This window comes from Hylobates moloch, unplaced genomic scaffold (assembly GCF_009828535.3).
Source record: "Hylobates moloch isolate HMO894 unplaced genomic scaffold, HMol_V3 SCAFFOLD_7, whole genome shotgun sequence".
In the NCBI taxonomy this organism is placed as follows: Eukaryota; Metazoa; Chordata; class Mammalia; order Primates; family Hylobatidae; genus Hylobates; species Hylobates moloch.
Window position 1 is genome coordinate 906,094 of NW_026652282.1, and position 22,021 is coordinate 928,114.

The 22,021-nt window shown below is 40.4% G+C and overlaps 1 pseudogene; it reads left to right on the plus strand.

Annotated features, from left to right (window-relative positions):
* The first annotated feature begins 20,952 nt into the window (after window positions 1-20,952).
* LOC116810988 (large ribosomal subunit protein eL24-like) lies at window positions 20,953-21,458 on the plus strand (annotated as a pseudogene).
* Window positions 21,459-22,021: the final 563 nt, after the last annotated feature.

Genomic DNA, 22,021 nt, shown 5'->3' on the forward strand with positions numbered 1-22,021 from the left:
TCTCCCTTCTCTGCTCCCTTCCCAGCCTCTGGTAGCCACCAGTCTACTCTCTACCTCCATGAGATCCAGGTTTTAAGCTCCCACATGTGAGTGAGAACACGCAGTATTTTTCTTCTGTGCCTGGCTTATTTCACTTAACATAATGACCTCCAGTTCCATCCATCAGGCCTCCTTTTTTCACGGAAGATTTATTTTAGGAAACTTGCAATTGTGAGTTCTTTCTCTACCTGTTTGAGATGCAAATCTTCTCCCAAATTTTCTTCTAGCCTCTTCCTAGTTTTGCAACCCAGGAATGTCTTCCTCAAGACTTCAGAGCCATCCCTTTAAAATGCAATTATTGAAGGAGATGATACATCTGTGTCTCAGTTTTTGTAGAAGGGCAGGTTCCCAGTTTTGAAAAATTCCAATGAGCCAACACAGATAGCTTCACAGCATTTCCTAACCTCTTCCTGATGTCTCCAGTTCCTTCTCAGCGTCTCACCCCGGCACTTAAAAACTCTCCAGCCTTTTGTTTCAACAAAGTTAAGCTCCTTCTCTCTTCCGTATTGCAATAGTCCTGACTGAGTCCTTCCTTGAAGGTTTAACTTGTCTGGTGCAATTTTTTCTGACAATGTCCAGATCAAATGATCCCACAGAGACAGTGAGTGTGATTTTAGCCTGAGAAGGGGGAGGGTGAGAAGACAGACAGGGAGGCAGCTGTGTAGGCAGGGGACTTGGCCACTCCCTAAACCTCTCCCAGTCTCACCTGTAAATGGAGTGCATAGGCAGCAGCTTCTCCCCCGAGGCTGGGGCGATGGAATCAGTTAGACTATTGAGGGCATCTGGAAGGGCATCTGCCTCAGGGTTAGTCCTCAGGGCACGGTGGCCAATGGGTTTCTTTTGGTTGACTGTTGACAATGCATTTGTTGAATGGCAGCCTGCTCTAGGCGACGCTGAAGCCACAGAAAACACCGCAGTGGGAAAACCAGCATAAGCCGCTGCCCCCAAGGAACCTCGAAGTGCAGGCAGAGGACCAGCCATCCCAGCAGCACAGGTAAAGTGTGTCACCTGTCAGGTGGGCTTGGGGTGAGCAGATGGGGGGAGTGTGTGTGCAAAGGGGGTGTGAGTGTGTATGCGTGTGAGCACATGTGAGTGTGATGGCTAGTGTGACTGCATGTGAGGGAGTGTGAACAAGCGTGCGAGGGTTGTGTGCAAGTGTGTATGCATATGAGAATGTGTGTCTGTGGATGAGTGCATTTGAAAGCCTGTGTGTGTGTGTGTGTGTGGTCATGAGGGTAAGTTAGTGACTGAATGCGCAGGATATATGAGTGTGCATGGAACACTGTCGGTGTGTGTGTGGCAAGTGTGTAGGTGTGTGAGGACAGGCAGAAGTGTGTCAGTGTTGTGATGATGGAAGTGTGAGTGTATGAGTGTGCAAAAAGGTATGGAGTGAATGTGCATGGAAGTGTGTGTGTCAACTAGGAAGGCATGTAGTGTGTCAGTGTGTGAGTGTGCAGTGCATGTGTGTGGGAGGGTGAGCGTGTGAGTTAGTGTGACTGCTTGTGGGTGTGTTTATGAGTGTGTGCCAGTGGGTATGAGTGTGAGAGCATGTTAAAGTGTGGTGTAGTGTGACAGTGTGTGTGTACTGTGACATTGTGTGGCTGTGTGTCAGTGTTTATGAATGACAGCATGTGAAAATATGCATGTGTATATGGGCGCATATATGTAAGTGTATGAGTGTGCATGTGATTATGTAAGTGTAGGGTTGTGATGCATGAGTGTGAGTGTGGGTGTGTTTTTCAGTATATGACTGTGTATGTGTATTGGGTGTGGACCTGAGTGTGCTAGTGTGCAAGGGCAAGTGTAAAGGGCATGAGAATGCAAGTGTGTGTGTACATGAATGAGTGGGAGTGTGTGCATTGGAGTGAGTGCATGTGCCTGCGTGAGTTCACTCTCAAAAGCGTGGAAGGGTGCAAGCCTCCCCCACTAACTCCTGTTCCCTGCTGAAATCATCTTTCCCACCTCCTTCCCTGCCATCCCTACAGTGTATCCGGTAAGAGTGCTGGCTTTCCTTCCCGGCACTCTGCCCTCTCCCCATTTCAGGCATCCCTGCACACCCGTTCTGTACAAGAAGGAGGCGCCTCTGAACCCGGGAGGCGGAGCTTGCAGTGAGCCGAGATTGCGCCACTGCACTCCAGCCTGGGTGACAGAGCGAGACTCCGTCTCAAAAAAAAAAAAAAAAAAAAAGAAGGAGGCGCCTCTTCTCTGCATCCGTAGGTTCTGCACTCCAGGGGTAGATCCCCACAGCCTCTCCACAGACCACCGCCCACCCCCCAATTGCTGCCCAGAGGGATGAGAGGGCTTACAACAGTGGGGACAGCTGGTGCCAGCCCCAACCCTACTAAACTTCCATAGAGACCCTCACAGGGCTTTTCCATTGGGAAAAGTTGGGGAAAACCCAGGAACATTCAGAAGTGCAGTGACACCATGCCTTGGATGGCTTAGGAAGGATGCCGTTTATCCCGGGAGACAGGATTGAGTGCTGTAGGGCTGGGCAGGGGGCTCTTTGAATAGCTGAGGTGAGAAAGTGGGGGAGAAAGTGACATAGCAGATAAAATACAAGGTAAAATAAAGTATAGCCATCTGAAGAAACCATGCTGGACTCTATTGGGCAGATTTGAAGACTATTCTGTGTGGGCAGTCATGTTATCTACCATGCCTGCCATTTTATATTCCTATTTTCTTAGAATGTTATTATTCTAACATATATTTCACTATTTCAAAGCATAGAATTCGGTGGCATTTAGTACACAATACTGAACATTTTTGTCACCCTCAAAAAAGAATATCACCCCCATATTCATCAAGCAAAAGTTAAATTTAATTATTTAATTATTAAAAAAAAAAGACAGGCATCAGAATTTTGAGCCCTAGTCCACACTTTTTGTTTTGTTTTTTGTTTTTTATTTTTTGAGACAGAGTGTCGCTCTCTCATCCAGGCTAGGGTGCAGTGGTGTGATCTCGGCTCACTCCAACCTCTGCCTCCCGGGTTCAAGCGATTCTCGTGCCTCAGCCTCCTGAGTAGCTGAGACTACAGGCACCCGCCACCATCCCGGCAAATTTTTGTATTTTCAGTAGATATGGGGTTTTACCATGTTGGCCAGGCTGTTCTTGAACTCCTGACCTCAAGTGACCCACCCGCCTCGGCCTCCCAAAGTACTGAGATTACAGGCATGAGCCACCACTCCCGGCCCACACTTATTTTTGAAAAGCAATTCTTGATTTCATTTATTTTAAAAGGATCCTCTCTCTTCCCTCTGTTATGGCGATGTTTTGTGTGTGGCTTAAATAGTAAATTGAACCCACTAGATGGCACCAAACACTAGCATTTTTAAAAAAAACTTAAATCAGGAATCAATGATTTTTGACGCAATCTACTGTTCTTTCTTAGACCTTCATGTGAGGTTTAGCTGGGGGTGGGGGGTGAAAATGCATGAATGGCAATGTTTTTGCAATGGAAGGAGCTATCTGGTGCAGAGAACCCACCTATGTAATTATTATTGTGTCATAGGTCAACCAGGTGTGCTTCGAATGCGAGAAACATACAATTTCCCCATCATTTCCAGGTGAGGTCAACCAAAGATGAGTGAAACTGGCTCAGTCACCTGCTTGGGGCACTTCCAAGGTAAATGCTGCAGGCTCCCAGAGGAGAAAATTAAATACACAGGGATAATGAGACCGTGCAATTTTTTTTAAAATTTCATAATCCCAGTGGAATAGCTTATTTTTTTTTACAATGGAGGTATTTACCTTTCTGAGCTATTATGAAAAAAAAAAGGTATGGTATCAGTGGACACGTCTTTGTCTATAGGCTATTTCTATTTTTTTTTTCTTGGTTACATGTTTAGGTTCATATGCTGCACTGTTTTTCAAAAGTTGTCGTTTCACTTTGCACCTGACAATGTAGGAGGGTTGTAGCTGCTTTATATTCAGTGCTTGTTATTGTCAAGCTTGAAAATGTTATTTATGCTCGTGGTCACGTAGGGATATCTCACTGTGTCTTTAATTTGCATTGCTCTGATCACTAATAATGATGAGTATCTTTGTTTATATACCTATTGGCTCCGTGTGTGTGAGTGTGTGTGTGTGTGTGTGTGTATTATTTTTCTGGGAAGTATTTGTTCATATATTTAGTCAGTAGTCTGTTGGGTTGCTTGTCTTTTGTAATTGAGTTGTTTATATATTCTGAATATATAATAAGTATATTTTATGTAATATTTTTCCCAGTATGTGACTTATCTTTTCTTTTATTAATGATGTTGTTTAAAGAGAATTTTGAATTTTGATGAAGTCCACTTCATCCACTTTTAAAAATATTATGATTCATGCTTTTTGTGTCCTATCTAAACAATCTTTTCTTTTCTTTTCTTTTTTTTTGCAACCTCCATCTCCCGGGTTCAAGCAATTCTCCTGCCTCAGCCTCCCTAGGAGCAGGGATTACAGGTGCACGCCACCAAGCCAGGCTAATTTTTTTTTTTTTTTTTTTGCATTTTTTGCAGAGACGGGGTTTCATCATTGTTGGCCAGGCTGTTCTGAAACTCCTGACCTAAAGTAATCTGCCTGCCTCGGCCTCCCAGATTGCTGGGATTACAAGCATGAGCCACCATTCCCAGCCCTAAAAAATCTTTTCTATACCAAGTTCAAGAAGAGTTGTTCCTGTGTTTTCACCTAGGTGCTTAATAGTTCAGCTTTTTCATTTATGTCTATGATACATTTTGATAAAACCTTCTAAATAGTGTGAAAAAAGGGTAATTTTTTTAATTCTTAAAAGAATACTCAGTTATTCTTACACCATTTCTTGAAAAGCTTATTATTTCCACATTGAGTCAATTGACCATGGATGTGTGGTTCTATTTTATATCATTGTTTTCCCTGTCTGTCCTACTGCCTGTGACACATGACATTGATACTGTTGCCTTCTAGCAAGTCTTGAACTTAAGAAGCATATGTGCTCCAATTTTGTTGTTCTTTATCTAAATTACTTTGCTATTCTAGGTCCTTGGCATTTGCAGGTAAATTTTGCAGTTAGCTTGTCAATATAAAAAAAATCCTAATGAAACATTGATTGGCATTTCATTGAATCAATAGATCAAGTAAGAGGAAATTATTAGCTTAACAATGCCAATACTTTAAAATAATAGAGATGATATATCTCTCTATGTATTGGTCTTCATAAATTTCTCTCATCAACATATATATTTAAAAACTTTCAGTGTTCAAGTGTTGCATAGATTTGCTAAATCTGTCTCTCAGTACTACTTGCTATTGTAAATGACATTTAAAATAATTTGTTTTCCAACTTTTTGTTACTGGTATAATTTAATATATATATTTTTTGAGATGGAGTCTTGCTGTGTTGCCCAGGCTGGAGTGCAGTGGCACAATCTTGGCTCACTGCAAGCTCTGCCTCCCAGGTTCACGCCATTCTCCTGCCTCAGCCTCCTGAGTAGCTGGGACTACAGGCGCCCAACATCATGCCCGGCTAAATTTTTTGTATTTTTAGTAGAGACGGGGTTTCACCGTGTTAGCCAGGATGGTCTTGGTCTCCTGACCCTGTGATCTGCCCGCCTCGGCCTCCCAAAGTGCTGGGATTACAGGCTTGAGCCACTGCGCCCAGCCTAATTTAATTTTTAAAATTAGCCATGTATTCTGTGACCTTCTAAATCCACTTATCATTCTGGTAGATTTTCTGCAGATGCTAGAGAATTTTCTACATGCAAGATCATGTCATTATGAATAAAAACTATTTTACTTCATTCCAGTATATGCCTTTCCTTCCCTCCCTCTCTTCCTTCTTTCCTTCCTTCCACTGAATAGGATTCCCAGTACTATCTTTAACCTTTTTGTTTTACCCAAAAAGCTAGGCAGCTGCACCCTGCATTCGTGTTTCATCCTTGGTCTGCCTCAGTCATGAGGTGCTTCCTACAAATATGGCTGTCTCTGTGATTTCTCATTCAACACCATTTTCTCTAAATGTTGAATTTAGACTGGTTGCAGAGGAGCTCTTACCATGAGTTCATAGCACACTTTCCTCATTATTGCCAACAAGAAATATTTGTCTTGGACTTCTGGTTTCTCCTTCCATGGAGAACTGATTTTTCCTGGATATTAGAATTTGCAGCCAGGGTTTTTTTCTCTGTCTTTTTCCACAGCCCTGTGTGGCTTCTACTGCTTGTGATTCTGAATATCTTCTATCTCTTATTCTCACAAAAAGGAAGACAGTGTTTCTGTTTTTCACCTTTATTGTGTTTTTTGAAATGATTTCCAAGTAGAGGAGAGTTCAAGATGGACTTTATTACACCATTTCTAACCAGAAATATTTCTCTTACACAAGCATTGTAGTAACAAGGTCTTGAGTCAGCTAGGAATAGTGGGTGAAGATGTAAAAAGACTTACACTGTTTCCATTTAGCAATGGGGCCGACTTGGTGACATAAGAGGATTTCTTGATAGAGAAGAAGAAAACCAGAAAGGTTATATTTGTGAATTTCATATGTTAACCAGCTCTAACTTTTAGTAATGTATGTTAATGTTTAAGCATAAAATGTAGCTATTTTAACTATCAGGAATTTTAGAACTAGCTTTCTTCCTGAACTGTAGTAAAAATCAACTATTTATGGAATGGGAAGTTTTGTCTAAATGAAAAAAGAAAAAAGAAAAATCAGCGATTTAAAACTAAAATAGTATTATTTTTGCCTCTTTTCAGTGATTTCTGGTCTCTTTTTGTAACTTTAAAAAATTGTACTGTCACGTCTGTGCTATTATATAATGCTGGTCGATTCTTCGAATAGTTTTTAGGATCAGATTGAGAACTGAAAGTCTATTCCAAACTATTCATAAATGCAAAAGCGATGGAGAATAGAAATCATCATAACAGGACATTAAAATTGTGTTAATTTTCTGTTAAGTACTGAGTTTATGTTCTGTCTATATTGCAATAATATTTCTAAAATGAAAAATAAATAGTTTCAGGCTGTTTTTGTTTGCATTAAGCATGAGAACCTACTCTGTCTTACACATTTTGAGGGAAAAAATTGCTTCTGATGGCAAGCATTAGAAATGTGAACATTAAATTATTTATATTCAGTGGGGGTACAGTTGAATAATAGCACATTATATGGGATCATTTAAAAGTAAATGGAAAACATTATCTGAATCCAAATATACAAATATATGCAAGTGGCATGCTATTGTGGTTCGGTTAAATAAATGCCCCTAGGAATTTTAAGAAAACGTGGGTTGCCAAATCAATTTGTGTTTGAACATTGAAAAGAACATAATAAGACCTAGAAGAGGGGGCATAGTTTTTTCGCGTTTTCAGAGTTGTGTTTTCTTTTAGTTTGGTTATGTACAAATTAAGATTGTGTCTTGAAGAGAGGCTATTATAAGTGTGTGTGGGGAGTGCGGTGGGTGGTGTGCGGTGGGACACTCCCCATGGATTAATTTAGAGTTTAAAAATAAGGCAACATTTCCTCCCATTATTTTGGTCCATGTTTAAGGTTTTTATGCATTTTTAAAGTTAATTATATTTATTCTTCTGTTTGCCAGGCACCATGCGAGGTGCCGAGGATGCAAAATTGAGTAGTCTTCCATCGTGAGATTTCGAAACTAAAGAACACAGCAGGCAGACGGACAAATGAAAAGTCAGCAATGGCTGAATGGTGATGTGTGTAACGCACACATGTGATGTGTGATTGCTTGCAGACCATGGAGATTTGCATGCAATACCCAGAAAGCCCATAGAAATAAAAGGACCTGTGAAATGGAGTCACGCGTTTTCTTTATTTTTTACGTTATTTATTTCTTCAGTATTTCCAATACTCTCTGCTTCATGATTTTGCTTATTGCACTCTCTCCTTTTCATTCCTTCCTCCCTCCCTCCCCTCCTTGCTCCCTCCATGCCTTTCTCTCTCTCTCTCTCCCTCACCCTTTGTCTATCTTTGTACATACACATAGGGAAGTATGAGTAAAACATATAATGGATTGAGTTTAAGGAATAATTTATAAAATTAATATCCATTACCCAGGTTGGAAAACAAAACAAGAAATGCCAACCCAATAATGAGATGTCCAGTCATTCTATCTTTTGTATTGTTTTATTGTCTGTGTAAATATCCCTCAACGATACATTGTTTAGTTTTGCCTGTTTTTGAACTTCACATAAATGGTATCATAGGGCATATAGCTTTGTCTGACTTGGTTCTTTCACTATTATGATTTTGAAATGCATTCATGTCGATACATGTACATGGAGTTTATTCATATTCACTGCAGTTTTATTGTGTGAATCTACCCTATTTTATTCATCGAGTCCAATGTTGATGAGTGCATAGGTTTGTTTTCAGTATTCTCTGGTCATGGACAACGTGGGTATGAATATTTGCTCATGGGCTTTGGCATTTGTTTTTAATTGCAGGGCCCTAGAGAATGAGCATGTTCAAGTTTACTAGAAAATTCTCACTGATTCCAAGGTGGTTGCGGGACTATTTTATTCTCACCAAAAAAATGTATACGAGAACTTGACTGCTTTCTATTCATACCAATACTTGGTGCAGCCAGACTATTAATTTTTGCCATCTGTTGGCAAGCAATTTTTTTTTAAATTTGCATTTCTCTTATTATTATTGAGGTTAAGCATTGTTTTATAGATAGTCTGGCCACTGTTTATTCAGTCTCTCAATAAGTGGGTGTGTCCTTTTCAAGTTTGTGGATGTCGTGACAAAGCAATTTATAACTCGTACAGATACTTTTTAACATTTCTGCTTCCTTAAGTGGTCAAGAGATATATCGTTATGCTTTTTATTAATTTGTATAAGTTTAAGAGGTACAGGTGCAATTTTGTTATAAATATATTACCTACTGCCTCCTGGGCTTTCAATGTATCCATCACCTGAATAACGCACATTGTACTCATGACAGAAATTCTCATCCCTCACCCCCTCCCACTCTCCCACCCTTTGGAGTCTCCAATGTCTATTTTTCCACTCTCTATGTCCATGAGTGCGCATTCTTTAGCTCCCACTTACAAATGAGCACATCTGGCATTTCACTTTCTAAGTTATTTTACTTAAGATAATGGCCTTCAGTTCCATCCATGTTATTGCAAAAGTCATGGTTTCATTTATTTTTATGGGTGAATAGTAGTCCACTGTGAAGATGTACCACATTTTCTTTTTCAATTTTTTATTCTTATAGATTTATTTTATTTTATTTATTTTATTTTATTATTATTATTTTTGTTAGATATGAAGTCTCATTCTGTTGCCCAGGCTGGAGTGCAGTGGCACAATCTCGGCTCACTGCAACCTCTACCTCCTGGGTTCAAGCAATTCTCCCACCTCAGTCTCCAGAATAGCCGGGACTACAGGCATGAGCCACCATACCTGGCTAGTTTTGTATTTTTAGTGGAGATGGGGTTTCACCATGTTGACCAGACTGGTCTCAAACTCCTAACTTCAGGTGATCCACCTGCCTCAGCCTCCCAAAGTACTGGGATTATAGGCGTGAGCCACTGCCCGGCTTGGCCTGTGCTTTTTGACCAGCAACAACAGCCAATGATTTCAACCCTTCGACGGGGTGACCTGCTCCACTCCAAGGAAAACTTCCTGTTTCTGCCTGGCCAGTATTAAATCAAACAATAGCCCTCAGCAATTTAACGGGCAAATCACTCCTCTGCCATTAGCCAGGGGATCCACATTTATCATTTGAGAGATCAGCTGTTATCCTGTTCTTGGAACAACTCAAATTTTCTAAAACACAGAAGGCTCTCCGTATACCATCCCAAAGCCACCTGTCAATTGGGTTAACTGGTTAAGTGTCTTCTCTATTTCTTCTTTCCTGGCCGGCCCTAGCCAAGTGTCTTCTCAAACAATCGACTAGTGAAGTGTAAATATAAGTCATTCAGCTGACTCTTTCAGTTGCCTTTTGAGAATATCTTTTTAGAGTATGCAGATGGAGTTTGAAAATGGTCAACTGAAGTTTTTGTTGTGATGAGGAAGAATATGAAAGGACAATGTCAATGCTTCTCTTTCTTATTCTTTCTGATCCATTGGTTAAAAATTATCTTTTGAAAATCATTTTTCAATTCCCTAACAGCATTGTAAAGCTTACTTACTGTACCTTGTATAACAGCCACTCAGGTCCAGGCATGGCGACTCATGCCTGTACTCCCGGCACTTTGGGAGGCTGAGGCAGGAGGATGGCTTTAGGCCAGGAGCTCAAGACCAGCCTGGGCCACATAGTGAGATCCTATCTCTACAAAAAAAATTTTAAAAGTTAGCCAGATGTGGTGGTGTGTGCCTGTACTCCCAGCTGCTCAGGAGGCTGCGGCGGGAGGATCCCTTGAGCCTGGGAGTTCAGGGCAGCAGTGAGCTAAGATTGCACTGCTGCACTCCAGCCTGGATGACAGTGTGAGACCCCGTACCTAAAAAACAAAACAAAACAAACAAAACTCACTCAAAATGTTGCCAAAATCCAAATCAGTTTGGAAAGGGTGAAGATTTGTATCTGTGGAGATGTTCAATAATGCATTTAGTGAAGCAACAGTCTCATGGAAAGAAGCGCAGGCATGAAAGAACACACTCTAGGTTCTAAAAGCATTTCTAGAAGTCACAATTGTGTTCGATCAAGAACAGCACCTGTGAGTATACGGATAGCTCTAAGGAGATTCCTTTGAAAGAGTCAAGATTCTTTATCTGTGTACTTTCACAGATTTAAATAAAACACGTGTATTTTAGAATAGTCAGTGTTGCCCTTAAATATCATGCTTGGTACTCCCCAGTACTAATAGTTTCTGTGGCTCTATGTGCAGAAAACACAGGTCTTTAAAATGGAAGTTTTGGGGCCAGGCGCAGTGGCTCACACCCTTAATCCCAGCACTCTGGGAGGTCTGAAGCAGGAGGGTGACTTGAGCCCAGGAGCTCGAGACCAGCCTGGGCAATATAGGGAGATTCTGTCTCTACAAAAAACATTTAAAAAATTAGCTGCATGTGGTGGTGCACACCTGTAGTCTCAGCTACATCTACGTGGAGGCTGAGATGGGAGGATTGCTTGAGTCCAGGAGGTTGAGGCTGAAGTGAGCCGTGATCATACCACTGCCCCCCAGACAGAGTGACAGAGCAAGACCCTGTCTCAAAAAAAAGGAAGTTTAAACGAATACGTTTCTGCATTCTTTTTTCATCTCATACTACCAAATGGCAAATGAAGACACTTCATTTTCTTTACTCAATCCTTCAATAAAAATATGCTGGAGAATCAGATGCCTTTGTGTTTGTCGTTGGTTTTTATTTGGGGATAAATAAAGCATTGTTTATTTTCATTGCCCAAGAGTATTTTATGTATTGAATTTGCTTGAATTATTCTGAATTAATGACTTGCTTTTTTTATGAACAAATATGTTGAGCATAGGTCTAAGCTAGGTAGTATAATTTTTTTCTGGCCTCCTAAAAATTCAAAAGTTTTAAGAATATTTTTATTTTTTCTTTATTATGAAAATAACATGAACGCCCTTTGGAATTGGTGATCTCCTGGGGAAGATAAAGTTATATACTTATAAATAAATAATAACTCAGGTTCAAGGATCACATAAACTTTCTACAGAGAAAATAGCACGAGAAGTCAACACAAGACAAAATTAAGCTGTATCTATAAAGTATCAAAAGTCACTAAGTGAAAAAAGCCAATTATGAATGTTTAATTGATGATTAAATTTTCATTTTTTAGCCTGTACACCTGGCTTGCTTTCTCATTCCACAAATTTGAGCAACTGTATATCTGTAGTACATAAATAACTGGGTGAGAAGTATAACTAGGCAATACAATATTATCTCCAACAATATTTTGGCTGTTTTGCCAAATAGAATGAGTGTATACTCATAGATCAGTAATTTTTCTCTTTGAATTTAAAAGACATTCAAAGAAATTTAGATAGAGTGCATGAATAGAAGGCCTTAATATTTTCTCATTTTCCTACTTCTTGAGAACAACTTGTTAAATACTTGCACTGTATTGACCTTTAAAGATGTGCCCTTATGAGGGAGAAGTTTTTTGTTTTGTTTTTAGGCAGGGTCTTGCTCTGTTGCTCAGGCTGGAGAGCAGCAGGGCAATCACAGCTCACTGCAGCCTCCACCTCCTGGGCTCAAATGATCCTCCTGCCTTAGCCTCCTGAGTAGCTGGGCCTGCAGACTGTGCTACCATGCCTGGCTATTTTATTTTATTTTATTTTATATCTTATTTTATTTTGTATTTTATTTTATTATTATTTTTTTTTTTGTAGAGGTGGAGTCTTTCTATGTTGTCCAGACTGGTCTCAAACTCCCAGGCTTAAGTGCTCCTCCAACCTCAGCCTCCCAGTGCTGGGATTACAGGCGTGAGTCACCATGCCCTGCCTGGAAGAAGTTAGATCCAAAGTTCCTTCAGGGAGGAATCCTTCTTCATTTTAAAGTTCTGTTTTCCCTTATTCCAGAGACATGTATTAAAAAAATTAACATATCATTTTGCCTTTTGATTACCTGATTCTTCTGTCTGTCCCTCAGAATATTTTACCAGACATATAACAATATATGGCAATAATTAGACTCCAACTATTTGCTGTGAGAAACAAATGTATTTATTCATTGGTGTTTAATCTTGACATGAAAAGAAGTCAAAAACCATAATTTAAGCAGTTAACACATGATTTATTGTTAAAGGGAGAAAGTCTAACGTTGTAAATTATTTCTCACAGCAAACTTAAAATCCACATATGCTTAATCTTTTAAGAGTTAATGGCTGGGCGCAGTGGCTCACCCCTGTAATCCCAGCACTTTGGGAGGCCGAGGTGGGTAGATCACGAGGTCAGGAGATCGAGATCATCCTGGCTAACACGGTGAAACCCCATCTCTACTAAAAATACAAAAAATTAGCCAGCGTGGTGGCAGGCGCCTGTAGTGCCAGCTACTCTGGAGGCTGAGGCGGGAGAATGGCGTGAACCCAGGAGGCGGAGCTTGCAGTGAGCTGAGATGGCGCCACTGCACTCCAGCCTGGGCGACAGAGCGAGACTCCATCTCAAACAAACAAACAAAAAAAGAGTTAATTTTTTTCTTCCATTATTAAACATCAACGCACCCGAGCAATGTTCTTTTTTTAGAGGCAGGTTCTCTCTTTGTCACCCAGGCTTGAATGCAGTGGCATGAGCATGGCTCACTGCAGCCTCAACCTTCTGGGCTGAATTGATCCTTCTGCCTCAGCCTCTCAAGTAGCTGCGACCACAGGCATGCACCACCACACCCGGCTAATTTAATTTTTTTTGTTTTTGTAAAGGTAGAGTCTTGCTATGTTGCCCAGGCTGTTCTTGAACTTCTGGGCTCAAGTGATCCTCCTGCCTCAGCCTCCCAAGATGCTGGGATACCAGGCATGAGCCATCATGCCCAGCCCGCCTGGGCCTTTCTGAAAAACATCCCAGTTTTTCAGGAGAACAAAGAGGTTTTTTTCATTCTACCAACAACAGAACTTCCCCAAAGAGAAGTGGGTGCACTAGCAAGGTAGAAATGGTTCCAAATGATGGATGACTGCACACTTGGCATTGACAATGAGTCCTAGCCTTCTGAAAGCTGCCTTGGCAATAACATCTATCAGCAGAGAATGTTTCACGGAAAGACACTTGCCATGCGTCCCCTTTTCTGGTTCATAAAGAGTTCAGCAGGAGAAACTATCAGTCAGAGAGAGAGAAAAAAATATAGACACTTTCTTTTCCTGAGATGGAAATTTCATTGCTTAAATGATAAATATACTTACAGAACAGCCAAAATGATGGTGCTTTAAAAGACATCAAAACTAAAGCCAATTCTCTTTTCTGAAGGAAACATGAAGTTGTAATATTTTAATGCGGCTGCTGGAATTGTGTGTGCAAGTGCTGATAGAAAGAGTGGGGACAGGACAATTTCTTAGGAAGGTGAAATTATGAAATTGAGTGAGTCCAGACCCTGGCAGCCCAAGTTCAGATTTGAAATGTGGTGTTCACATGCCACTTCATTAAGCTCTTTAAATACATTGAAATTAATGATGTAAGGTACATTTTGTTTAAAAACATGCTGTAAGCAGGGAAAAAAATCAGAGGTGGTTACACAGATGACAAATGTTCTATATTGTAAATTTCTGGAAATTTGAAATCCATACAATGTGGCTCATGCCTGTAATCCCAGCACTTTGGGAGGCCGAAGCTGAAGGATCATTTGAGGTTGGAAGTTCAAGACCAGCCTGGCCAACATGGTAAAACCCCATCTCTACTAAAAATACAAAAATTAGCTGGAGGTGATGGCAGACACCTGCAATCCTAGCTACTCAGGAGGCTGATGCAGCAGAATCATTTGAATCCAGGAGGCAGAGATTGCAGTGAACTAAGATCACACCACTGCACTCCAGCCTGGGCAACAGAACAAGACTCTATCTAAACAAACAAACAAATGAACAAAACAAAAAAACCCCAAACCCAACCAAAAAAATTTAAACACCAAAACACTGAGAATATATATATATATATATATATATTTTTTTTTTTCCTATGAAATCAATGATGTATCACTTTGGGGTCTTTTACATTTCTTTTCCATCTGTTTTTCAACTTATAGTAATAATCAGATCATCTTTCATAATTCAGAGTCATAGAATTTGTTATTTCTGGACCTTTTTTGATATTGATTTGCAATGTCACAAAATTTCTCAGTGTAGACTCTCAAAAACTGGCTATGAACATAGTATGATTCAAAATACATTTGCAGAATGGAGTTTCCATTTTTATGGTCCAAAACAATTTATTTGAAGGGGACAAATTTGTAATTGAGATGGGATGGATGAGGACTTTGTCAACTTTCTAGGATAATACTTCATTATGGAGAAATGCATTAAAATTTCTAATATACAGAAGTGTGATTTTCTGCATGCGTATCTTTTGTTATTTAAATGGAAGAGATATGGGGATTATTTCCCATTTATGAATTTTTAAAATTCAGGCCACAATGATGAAAGCAAGCAAGCATGAGGACGATTTCATAATTAGGACTTGTAACTTTCCAGGAGCTAGACCAAAACAAATTTGAGTCAAACATGGGGTCCAGTATCTCTCATAGTCACCTGTGTGTTGTCCTGAGTGGTAGCAGAGATGCAATAGAAATGAAAATATGAAAGAGGAAAGATAAGATGTGGCTAAGAGGATAGAGAAAATTAGAACAAAATCAAAGGACAGAGAGAAAGACAGTAGAGGGATAAGTTGAAAGGAGAAATTTTAAATCAGGCTGCCACAAAACACAACTTCTTCTTATGCTGTGAGCGTGGAGAACTGTGATTTCCTAAGGAAGAAAATACTTCTATTTTCTGTGCATTATGGTCTACACTGTGTTGACTATTTTGTGCAAACATGTTGTTCTTTTTTACTTTTAGAAACATGTTGTTTCTCTTTTACCTTGAGGTAAAAGAGAACACAGACTAATAGTTTACAGGAAACAAATTCTCCCAGCAAAGTTATAACTGCTCTTAGCTTCTGCTTCTGCAGAGAGGCAGTGCTGAGTGCTAGAAAGAATCTTGGCCTGGGTTTTGGAAATTCTGGGCTCACAGTCCAACTCTATGATTTTGGGCTGTGTAAACTAAGAATTATCTTCTGGGAGCCATTTCTTCAATAGTACAATGGAAGTGAAACACACACACACACACACACACACACAGAGCGGGGGCGGGGGGAGTTATTATTATTGGAGAAGTTTCTTAGCAAATATTTGAAGAGTGAGTTTTGCTCAGTTAGCTGAATCAGCCTCCACTGAATGGCTAAGCTCTAATTCTAGAAGAGTCTCTCTCTCTATATATTTTTTAAAATTATTTGAGACAGGGTATTGCTCTGTTGCCCAGGCTGGAACGCAGTGGCATGATCATGGCTCACTGTAGCCTCAACCTTCTGGACTCAAGCAATCCTCTCACCTCAGCCTCTTGAGTAGCTAGGACTATAGGCACACACCGCCACACCCAGCTAATTTTTTAATTTTTTTTTTTTTTTGAAGGTCGGGGTCTCACTTTGTTGCTTAGGCGAGTCTCAAACTCCTGCGCTCAAGCAATCTTCCCACCTTGGCCTCCCAAAGTACTGGGATTATAGATGTCTTAATGTTTATTTTTGCTCCCTCCTAGAGCTGGGAGAGGAGCCTTAACTCCTAGAATTCTCACCGTGTTAGAACTATTGCCCTTCACCTGGTCATCTCTCCTTAAAATCCACCTACTATAGCTTTAGCAATGGTATGTCTTTAACATGTATGGCTGGGCGCAGTGGCTCATGCCTGTAATCCCAGCACTTTGAGAGGTCAAGGCAAGTGGATCCTCTGAGCTCAGGAGATCAAGACCAGTCTGGGCAACATGGCGAAACTCTGTCTCTACCCAAAATACAAAAATTAGCTGGGTGTGGTGGTGCGTACCTGTAGTCCCAGCTACTCGGGAGGCTGAAGTGGGATGATTGCTTGAACCCAGGAGGTCAAGGCTGCAGTGAGCTGAGATTGCACCACTGCACTCTAACCTGGGTGACAGAATGACACCCTATCTCAAAACAAAACAAAACAAAACAAAATAAGTATGTCAGACCCCTGAGGTAGGGTCTCATTTTCTGGTGCAGGTTAGCCCAACAGTACTCAAAGCCTGTTCCATGAAGCAGCACCTCCAGCAGGATTGGAGAGCCCAAAAGATGCAAATTCTTGGGTTGTCCCATTTGCCTACTATATCAGAATCTCTGGAGTGGGATTCAAGAATCCATGTGTTTCCAGGCCCTTCGGGTGATCCTTATGTGAACTAAAGTTCATGCAGCCAGGCTCTGCTGGAAAGTGCATTGGACAGGTGGGGCTTTCCTTCTCACCCCGACTAACAATTAACTTTGTGAAGGTAATTTCATTTCTTTACAGCTTAGATTCCTCCATGTACCCCTTGCTTTTTGATGGTGTGTCGAAGAGAGCAGAGACTGCATCATGGACAGCAGGACAACAGAAAACGCAGTGTGCTTGGTTTCTCAGTGTGATGAGTTAGGGAAGCTCGAGCCATTGTTTGGCTTTCTCTGTGTGGATTTGGGCAACACAGCTGGGCTATAAACATTTTCTTTGAAGAATAGTTTAAGGAGATGGCACTAAACCCAACTTCCTTCTCTGTTGGCTTTTGTATCTGCTGTGGTATGCTTTTCGGTTTTGGTGGGCGGCAGTGAGCATTAACTTGGACATAATGTGAAGAAAACTTCCAAATAATAAGTGCTCTTTCCGAGTGGAATAGTCTGTCTGCTGTCATGGGAGCTTTCAGGCCACATGGCCGATCCTCCAGGGTGAGGAGGGAGATTCTGGAACTGGGTGAGGTGCTAGAATTCATGGCTGTTGATACGTCTTCTGACTGTGAAATTTTTGCTCAAAAGCTAGTGACGTCATGACTGCATATAAATGCTTTGTGAATGAAAACAACGTTACCGGAAGAAAAAAATTGGTTAAAGATGGTGAGAAGCCTGGCGTGGTGGCTCACACCTGTAATCCCAACACTTTGGGAGGCTGTTGGGAGGGTCGCTTGAACCCAGGAGTTTGAGACCAGCCTGGGCAACATAGTGAGCCCCTGTCTCTACAAAAAATATAAAAAATTAGCTGGGTGTGGTATGATGCACGCCTGAAGTCCCAGCTGCTTGGGAGGCTGAGGTGGGAGGATTGCTTGAGTGCAGGAGGGTGAGGCTGCAGTGCACCATGATCCTGCCACTGCGCTCCAGCCTTGGTGGCAGAGTGAGACTCTGTCTCAAAAAAAAAAAAAAGATGGTGGGAAAAACAAGCAGATGAGTTTTTCAAACAATGCTAATAAAACTGTTTAAAAGTTTATAAGAAAAAAGTAAGCTACTTTGAATGTTCTGCAGGAATACAGCAAATATATTCTTACACCGCTCATTAAAATAGATTTGAGGCATCTGATGTCAACTTATTTTTCCCTTGACCTACCCTCATGACGTGGAATAAACTTGATTGAACTCAGCTTATGATGGGAATGTAAGTTCTTCCCAAAGTACAGGGTAATACATTTCACTATAACTCCAAATTATTATTACAACAGTCATACTTTGACAAAACAAAAGAATTGGAGTTAATAAACATCCCAACTCTTGTTGTTAAGATTTTATTAGGTATTAATTTTTAAATTAAGTGTTAAATATTTATTAAGTATGAAGTAATGTTACAAATTAAATATTAAGTATTCAATATTTAAAATATTAATTGCAATATTAAATTAAACAGCAGAATTAAGTCACACATTACTTAGTTATGAATTTAAAATATTTCTTTGTGGATTTAATGTGTGCAAATGCAGATTCTTTTTTTTTTTTTTTTTGAGACAGAGTCTTGCTCTATCACCCAGGCTGGAGCGCAGTAGTGGGCTCTCGGCTCACTGCAGCCTCTGCCTCCTGGATTCAAGCGATTCTCCTGCCTCAGCCTCCTGAGTAACTGGGATTACATGAATGTGCCATCACGCCCAGCTAATTTTTGCATTTTTAGTAGAGATAGAGTTTCTCCATGTTGGCCAGGCTGGTCTTGAAGTCCTAACCTCAGGTGATTCACCTGCCTTGGCCACCCAAAGTGCTGGTATTACAGGTGTGAGCCACCGCGCCTGGCCAGATTTTTTACATGGATATATTGTGTAATGGTGAAGTCTGGGCTTTTAGTGTAGACATCAGCAGAATAGTGCACATTGAATGCAGTAAGTAATTTCTGGAACTAGGTGAGGAGCTAGGGTTAATGTACCCGAATACTGTACAATATACACTCCCACCCCCACCTTTTCTAGTTTCCAGTGTCCATTCTCTGTGCCCATGTGTACACATTATTTAGCTCCCAGTTCTACATGAGAACATGCAGTATTTCACTTTCTGATTCTGAATAATTTCACTTAATAGGCTCCAGTTCCATCTATGTTGCTGCAAAAGACATGATTTCATTCTTTTTTATGACTGAATAGTATTTCATCGTATGTGTATATATATATATACAAAACATTTCTTTTATCCAGTCCGATGGACACTTAAGTTGATTCCATATCTTTGTGACTGTGAATAATGCTTCAGTAAATATGGGAGTACAGGTATCTTTTGATGTAATGATTTCTTTTCCTTTGAGTGGATTGGATACTCGGTAGTGGGATTGCTGGATGGAATGGTAGTTCTATTTTAGAAATCTCTATTCTGTTTTCCATAGAGGTTGAACTAATTTACATTCTCACCAGCAGTGTATAAGCCTTCCTTTTTCTCTGCATCCTCACCAGCATCTACTATTTTTTGACTTTTTAATCATAGCCACTCTAACTGGTGTAAGATGGTGTCTCGTTGTGGTTTTAATTTGCATCTATAATGATTAGTGTTAATCATGGATTTAAGCCTACTCTGTTTTAGTTAGTTTTATATGTTTACATGTTAAATAAAAGCTGACATTCTGAACAGATCTTAAAGCAATGAGTTATCAGAAAGAATCATTTTAGTTTTGTTGAAGTAATGTCTATATTTGTCTTCCAAACATACATAAACTTCAAATGTCCTATGGGAGATCGATTTGAAAGCTGTTGATAACAGAGATGGTTCATATTCTTTATTTCCTAAGTCACTATAATTTTATAATGCTGATAAAATCTGCCCAACAGAGAAAAACAAGTTCTGTGAATGCGCCTCTGCGTGTCCAACACAGAAATCAGTTTCCCTGTCCAGGACAAAATAGGAATCACAGAAACGGAGAAATTAACATGTTTGGAAATCAAATTAGCATTACATATTCCTTGGTAAAATTGTGTCTACAAATATACACCAACATGGAATCACCAGTTATTTCTCTGTGACACACTGCCCCGAAACTTAGTGGCTAAAAAAAACAACTACTCATTGTTTAGCACGAGAGTGTCTCTGGTTTTGTAATTTGGACTGGGCTCAGCTGGGTGGCTCTTCTTTTCTTGCCTGGGCTCCCTCATGTATCTGTGGTCAGTTCACATGTTGGCTGGGGGCTGGAGGGTCTAGGACAGACTCAGGCAAGGTGACAACTCATTTCAGCTCCTAGTGATTTGAATGAACTCCAGTAGTTTGGCTCTGATTTGTATACGTGGGACTTGGGCCGAGGTCCAAGAGCTGAAACATGAAAGACCTTGTGAAGCCCAGGTTTAAAACTATCATGCTATCCCTTCCACTGCATGCTGTTGACTAAAGACAATGCAGATTCACGGGGAGGACTAATGCACTTCACTTGTTAACGGGAGGAGTGATAAAGTCGTCTTGCACAGGGTGTGGACAGGGAGGGGCTATGGCAGGTGGCCAGTTTGCAATGAACCACAAATAGTAAAACATACTATTGTTGAGCTCTCTAAAAATATATTAATTTCATCTAAAACAATAAACAATCTAAGAGTAGTGTTGAAATCTCTCTAGAAAAGACCTTATAGCTAGATTTTTTAGGCTTTCATATTGATTATGATGATACCAAAAAAATTAAACTATTGGATTAACTTGGAAATTAACAAACAAAGCACAGTATAGCTTTTTTAATGGTGCACTTCCATTATTCATTATATAAAGTATTTAAATCCAGGAACAGATAGTAGGGATTGTCAAACAGAAGCACTTTAATTGAGAGCCATACAGATGTGTCACTAAAGTATCACTTACCTCTAGCCCTTTAATAATGCACACTCACGTTTTTAAGGGAAAAGAGTGAAATAAAATAGAGCATGTAACTTTCATATAAGGAGAGGGGGAATATAGACTCAATCAATTCAAGAGTAGGCAGCAAAGAAGAAAATGAAGAGCGTTTGGTAAATGGAAAACACAAAATAAGCAGGAGAAAATAAGATCCAATATATCAGATATAAGAATAAATGGAGTTCTCTTTGCCATCTTTTCTCCTCCCTTGGAGCTGCTGCCATGAATGTCGACGTTTGCAGTTTCAGAGGGTACAAGATCTACCCTGGACACAGGAGGCGCTATGCCAGGACCAATGACGGGAAGGTTTTCCAGTGTCTTAATGCAAAATGTGAGTTGGCATTCCTTTCCAAGAGGAATCCTTGGCAGGTAAACTGGACTGTCCTCTACAGAAGGAAGCACAAAAAAGGACAATTGGAAGAAATTCAACAGAAAAGAACCTGCTGAGCAAATTGAGGAAGGCCCTTGCTGGTGCAATCTCTCGCTGACATAATGGCCAAGAGGAATGAGAAACTTGACATTAGAAAGGCTCAGTGAGAACAAGCTATCAGGGCTCATAAAGAAGCAAAAAAGGCTAAGCAAGCAGCTAAAAAGACTGCAATGGCTGCTGCTAAGACACCTATTAGGTTGGTGCAAAAGTAATTGCGTTTCTGCCAAAGGCAGCACCTAGGCAGACAATTGCGAAGACTGTGGAAGTTTCAGCTCCCCAAGTTGGTGGAAAACGCTAAGCCGACAGATCAGATTTTAAAGTAAAGATTGGACTATAACTCTAGGTGGTGCTGGAGATTTTATTCTCATAATAGGCATGTTGGGCCTTACATGGTCATAGGTGAACTAATAAAGTTAAGAACGTAAGAGGTAGGTATTTTATTAAAAAGTCTATTTGCTTTGCTGGGGTGTGTCGGGCACATTACAAAAACTTCTTTGTCTTAACTTTTTGGTTACATGGCTGTAAGTACTAGGATGTTACATGGATTTGCCTGGCTCGGTGACAAATGCCTGTACTCCCAACATTTGGGAGGCCTAGGCAGGCAGATCGCCTGACCTCAGGAGTTCAAGACCAGCCTGGGCAACATGGCAAAACCCTGTCTCTACAAAAAATACAAACCTTGTTTCTACAAAAAATACAAAAAATATAAAAATGAACTGCAGGTCCATGGTGGCATGCACCTGTAGTTTCAGCTATTTAGGAGGTGGAGGTGGGAGGATCACATGAGCCCAGGAGGTCAAGGCTACAGTGAGTCAAGATTGCACCACTGCACTCCAGCCTGGGTGACATCGAGACCCTGTC